The sequence below is a fragment of the Schistocerca cancellata genome, chromosome 6, assembly GCF_023864275.1.
Source record: "Schistocerca cancellata isolate TAMUIC-IGC-003103 chromosome 6, iqSchCanc2.1, whole genome shotgun sequence".
Classification (NCBI taxonomy): Eukaryota; Metazoa; Arthropoda; class Insecta; order Orthoptera; family Acrididae; genus Schistocerca; species Schistocerca cancellata.
In genome coordinates this window covers 158,890,574-158,896,792 of record NC_064631.1, presented here as the reverse complement: position 1 = coordinate 158,896,792, position 6,219 = coordinate 158,890,574, and the positions used below count along the sequence as shown (strand labels likewise).

Here is a 6,219-nt window from a genome sequence, read left to right as displayed (position 1 = left end):
AACAAAAATTATCAGGTTCAATAAAGTTTTATTAAACACAAAAACAAAAATTATTCATTGAATTATGATTTTTTTATTCTGTTCTCAAAATAAAAATGGGTATGTCTCTAATAACTGCTTTGTAACATTAAATTGCTGAACTTCCTTTGTTCATTAGTACATTAAGTCACTGACATCAAATTTAAAAATGAAGTCTTTGAATCCAAAAATCGTACTCCCTGAAATAACAAAAAGCTTTCATCCCCTTGACCAAAAATATGTTAAAATTAAAATGTTTAATCTCCATTGTTTTATTTTCTTCAAAAAACCATCACCGTAATCTTTGCTTTGGCTGAGAAAATGTGATCCTTTATTTACCGACCTGAAATGTTTGAGGTCACACCAATTTGTGGGTTGGAGTGTCACTGGTAATAAGGAATATTATGGCTTCGTTAAAATTCTTTGTCAGTATGTCCTTTAAGGAGAGCATGAGATGAAATGATAGTTTTAACTTTTTGTGTTTAGTTTTGTAAGAGTCAAGTGAAGGAAAAGCAACCAGTAGCGGTATTATATGAATGCATGGTGTCTGTTCTTTCAGACATGTCTGAGAGAACACACAGCACACAGAATCCTCAGCTGTCATTGACTTAGAATCACTGCAGTTATGGAACTGAAGACTCCATTTATGTCCCAAATGTGGCAGGGAAAGGAGTACTATGCATATACCTTCATTAATATAGAGGAGAATGCCAAAATAGGTTTTCTATCAGTCTGGTGGACATGATTTATCATACATGTGTTGGAGGTCCTCTGCTCACTGTGGTATGGGGAGGTTTGCTGTTAACGATTGCAGGTAGGTATGGCTCTAACTAACACACAGAACAAGCCATTGTATACGAGTCGAACGCAGGTTACATCACAAAGCTGATACTGCCTGAGAGAATAACGGCAAAAAATGTTTAAATTTCCTATGAGTGACCTGCCACAAATTCTCCATCTATTTAGAATGCATCTTAAGCCCACCATTAAATTCTACCTCGTTACAACCCCTCTTAACTGGTTATTGCTTCTCCTTTCTATGTTCTTTAACGCAGACCCATGTCAGATTAGAGGCAGATTTTTTCCTTTTCTAGGAACACAGCAGTCAACTACATGTATTCCTATTACCTCAGTAAGCATGCAGGAGATTGTTGTTAAAAACCATGCATCAACTGTTCTGGAAGGAATTTATTAGCTGACACCACAAGCTTATGAGTGGTAGAGGGTACAGAGAAGCACATTGTAAATACTGTTTGTTAGACTTTAAAACTGTTATTCAGTCTTGCACAGTGTGAAACACACGATCCATATGGTACTTGTATGTTGCAGTCCCCAAGTTGGTAATTAAATGCTCTTTGCTAAGTAGTATCATAGTCAAATGTTCGGACACGTTATAAAAATGTATAAGGTTGTTGCCAATAGCTCTGGTGTCACACTTGGGCTTGTGATCCAGATATATAAATTTATTACTTTATATTTGGTAGTCATCCTTAAACAATCTATTTGAGCCATCTTTTCACCCATCATGAACAATAACTGTAGCCTGATCCATGTCGACTTTTCCTCGTATTCTTCTTGCTGGCACACACTCGTTCCGCTGTACCAGAATTTTCCTGCACCAAGAAGACATGGAAGTACTCCCCCATTCTCCCTCAATTTACCTGAATTTTCGCGTAGTTTCCCTAAATTTATACGTATTTTCTGTAAATTTTCGTAGCTCTACCAGTTTGATGTCGCTTCTCCTCATGTGGTCATGACCTCACTCCTTACCTTGTATTCTATAATTGCTTGTAAATGTAGGACAGTTGTCAACACTTAGCACCTAGCACATGCACGTTATTTTTTTGTATATGCGTACGTTTGTGTGTGTGGTGTTGTGTGTGTGTGTGTGTGTGTGTGTGTGTGTGTGTCTGAGTATCAGTTTCATGTGGGGTGATCCCAGACCCTACTTTCATCCACTGCTGATGAATCCATCTTGAAATACTGCCCCAGACATACTGTGGGTGGATTCACCTTTGAATTCTATCCCGGCCATAGCACATGGTGATCCATCTCCAAATCCTATACTGGCCCTAATGGGTGGTGAATCACACATGGAAACCTGTCCCAGCCATAACACATAGCGGATCCACTCACAAGCTCTATCCTGGTCCTATCCTGAACATACTCTGTGCCGTGGGGGCCCCTCCATGAGAAACCGATACACATAAACACAAACGCATGCATGTGCACTCACACACACGCACACGCACGCTCCCACAGACACACACACACACACACATACACACACACACACACACACACACAGAAAAATAGCGCAGTTGCGCTGGGTGTTGACGACTGAGTTATGATCTGTTGGTACAATATTTCGTTCGTTTTGCAACAACCATAAGAAACATTTACTTTTTTGAGATTGCATCGATTTTGTACTGTATTCGCTATTTTCACTGTTCCCTCAGTGCTTTAAAAGAAGAAGACTGCCCCTTACACCATAGGAGGTGAGGTCTGTCGGTCCAATATTCATCACAGCACAAGAATCACACGTGAAAAATAGATGATGGTAATACTTCAGGCACCAAGTGAATGTTTATGTTTATTCAGTCACTTTTCTTAAAAACGTGAGCTGACATTACAGCATCGGAGCTGCTTAGAACGACAACACTTTAGTGAGACTGAGAAAATTCGGAGGTAATACGAAGGTTTTTAGTTAGAGACAATCAGCAGCAGAAGTTCTGCCTTTTGTTTTCTTGATAAACAGGAGAAAACACTCTTCTGTGACTTTTGTGTGTCTGTAAGTGGATGGAGTGACTTGTGAATAGGTATACTAAACTTATATTTACATCTGTATGGTTATTGCGCAAGCTGTCATACGTAGTGTGATGTAGGGTATCCTCTACCACTACTACTCATTTCTTTTCCCATTCCACTTGCAAATAGAATGAGGGAGAAAGACTGTCTGTATGCCTCCATGTGAGTGCTAACTTCTTATCTTATCTTAATGCGAAATGTATATTGGCAGCGGCAGGAACTTCCTGCAGTCAGCTTCAGGTGTCGATTCTCTAAAATTTCTCAATAGTATTCCTCGAAAAGAACATCTTCCCATCAGGGACCCTCAAGTGAGCTACGATGTGGGTGTAATTCGTATGCAGGAAAGAAACTACTCGCCATGCAAAGGGACTACAATGATCAATTTCACTGGACTCGCATTCGGGAGGACGACGGTTGAATCCCGCGTCCGGCCATCCTGATTTAGGTTTTCCGTGATTTCCCTAATTCGCTCCAGGCAAATGCCGGGGTGGTTCCTTTGAAAGGGCACGTCCGACTTCCTTCCCTAATCCGATGAGACCGATGCTATCTGGTCTCCTCCCCCCAAAACAACAACAACAACAACAACAACATGATCAATTTAATTAATTAGTCAATACATTTGACATCAATAACGTGCAGCCGGGAGGGTGGAAGTGATGGCGAGAGTACCATGGACATAATTCGTGACATGGAGCAATGATGAGAAGTTTTTCATTGCAGCGAGATCTTTTAACGAAAATTCAGTCTCCCATAAAAAATCAGCTTTTTACTGAATGTATGAAGTGATACTTAGTATAAAACATTTTCAAATCCTCTACGCTGCTACCTTAAGAGACTTTGTAGGTGATGAGGCCCCTGACTATTTTAAGAGAGTTCAAAAGTGAGGACGCATCCTGTGACAGATGTAGAGCATGCTCTTAGAACTCTGTTATGACCCAAAAATGAATTTAATATTCTAGTCCTGTGCGCAGGATATAACAGATATTAAAATGATAAGAATAGATTTCTTTTACCTGATGAGAGAATGCTTAGAGGAAGTATACCCTTTGCCATACTGTTGTATAGGGTTTGTAGAAAAAAGTAACAATACTTTAGCGATGTGAAAATCGGTGTATGCTCTGATTACTTCTGTCGTCGAAAATAACTCGTATAAAAGGGAGGGATCCACATATTGTGTGAGAAATTTTTAGGTGTATGGACAACAACATCCCCATTTCGGATCGGGTGAAGTGGATTTTTTAAACTGGGGAGTCTGTATCAGAGTAATACACCCAAGCCACACCAGCTTGTCTCACAGTATCCATGGCCAACAGCCGACAAGAAGCCACAGCTTAGCCTTGCATGGCTGTAGTGCCACAAAGATTGCTTTGACCTGTCGGGTGTTACCCTCAGCCGTGTAGACAAGACCTGGCGGTGGTGCCCTCTGGGTGGCTGCGTAGTGAAATAACCAATACGCTGGTTGAGTGGCGACAGAAGCGGACGTGAATTGCATGAGGAGATTCAGTGTGGCTAATATTTGCCTGCACGATTGTTCCCCCATGCAAATTGATTGGTTGACTGCTTTGGTGTCATTGTGACAGTTTCTCCGGCCTCTGAGCATCTGGTACAGCTGGAGATGTGCTAGCATGGCCTGTGCTGGTGTGACTCTCTAGTCCTCTCCTTGTTGGTGTGGCCAGGCTCTACGGCTGTCAGTAGAGAATATGGGCTTTGCAATCGTCAGTGTGTGCGATCAGAAGGTTTTATTTGACAGACGCGTTTAGTCGAAACGTTGTGGTAGAGGAGGGTGCCTTTGATCTCAAATGTCACTGGATCCAAGACCTCAGATGTAGCCTAGTTAGTGCTACAATCTATTTGTGGCAGAAGTTGAAGTATTTGATTTGCAGAATGTCTGCATGTAATTCTCAAACGTTGAAATATGTTTTATTATGAACAAGAATTATCATAAGGGGATGAGAATTTTAACCAATCTATTTGACTCCAGTGAGTTATTTAACAGTTAAGTTGATAGTATATGGACTATTGCCCACTATTTTTGATATCACAGTTGCGCAAGCTCTCTTTTTGTCCCCAACATTAGCCAACAGGAATATTCCAGAATGAAATTTTCACTCCGCAGCGGAATGAGCGCTGATATGAAACTTCCTGGCAGATTAAAACTGTGTGCCAGACAGAGACTCGAACTCGGGACCTTTGCCTTTCGCAGGAAAGTGCTCTACCAACTGAGCTACCCAAGCACGAGACACGACCCGTCCTCGCAGCTTCAATTCCGCCAGTACCTCGTCTCCTACCTTCCAATCTTCGCAAAATCCCTCCTGCATACCTTGCAGTATTAGCACTGTTTCGACCGGAACGTTGTTAGGAGGCATGAAAATTTCTCTCTGTGTGTTTGAACATATTGGTTCATGCATGTTCTCCCACAAACAGGAAGTAGCCGCTTGGAAAAGACACAGACAAAGACAGGAAAGGAGTCTGAAGTTTCTAAATCAATGGTATGCAGCCATCTGATGCATTGTTCGGGGCTGCGAAATCAAGAGAGGCCGACGTCTGGTGTGGTCGGTGGTTTTTAGTATCATGACAGTAGCCGGTTTTCAAACTCTGTGACAGCATCCTGTCGACAGACATACAAGTGGGTGACCCACATCAGCGACCAATATATTGCACTTCAGTCCATTCCTCGGTGCTTTCAGTTATTATGTCATGGGAAGTGGGGGGGAAAGGGCGGGGGCGGGGGGTTGCAGACGAGAGCTCTATCCAAATGGAGAATATCCAGTCTCTCGCAAGCTGATTAAATAAAATATTTGCAGTAATTTATTACTGACATTGCTTTAAATATAGTGTTGTGAGCTCCTTTCCATCAACACAGACTGGCACCTTTTCTGGGCAATTCCCAATTAGGGTAGGGGAAGGTGGTTGTGGGAAGTGGGAGTGGCTGTAGGACAACAGTATAATACACAAGTGAACACAGACAGTACCTTAAGTCCTTCCTTTCCGGCACTTGAGCACAGACTGAGTCTTTTTCTTTCTAATTTTCAGGCGAGAAAGGAGATGGGGAAGTGGGAAAGGGGAGGGATGGGAGGGAAGCACTGGGGGATATCCCAGAGGGAAGAAAAGAGGGTCAGAGCTGTGGAGGGGGTGACAAAAAAGTGTCCTTTTCCCAGAGAGGTGGGGGAGGAGAAGGGTGGGGGAAGTGTGGGAGTGACAGTTTTTCTCAGAAGGAAAAATTGTCCACAGGGGATCACAACTCATTCCTTAGGGGTCATAAATCAACTAGCATAACAGCACTTTAAGGGGAGGGGGACTGGTAGGGGGATAATTTTACTGTGAATGCATGCTTCCCCGTGGATGTAAGCAACCTGTATATACAAAATGTGCCAGAACTCTCTTTATATCACT

The 6,219-nt window shown here is 42.2% G+C and overlaps 1 pseudogene; it reads right to left on the bottom strand.

The window, feature by feature from the left end:
- Positions 1 to 3,702: 3,702 nt before the first annotated feature.
- Positions 3,703 to 3,867, bottom strand: LOC126090311 (U2 spliceosomal RNA; annotated as a pseudogene).
- Between the last annotated feature and the right edge of the window lie 2,352 nt (positions 3,868 to 6,219).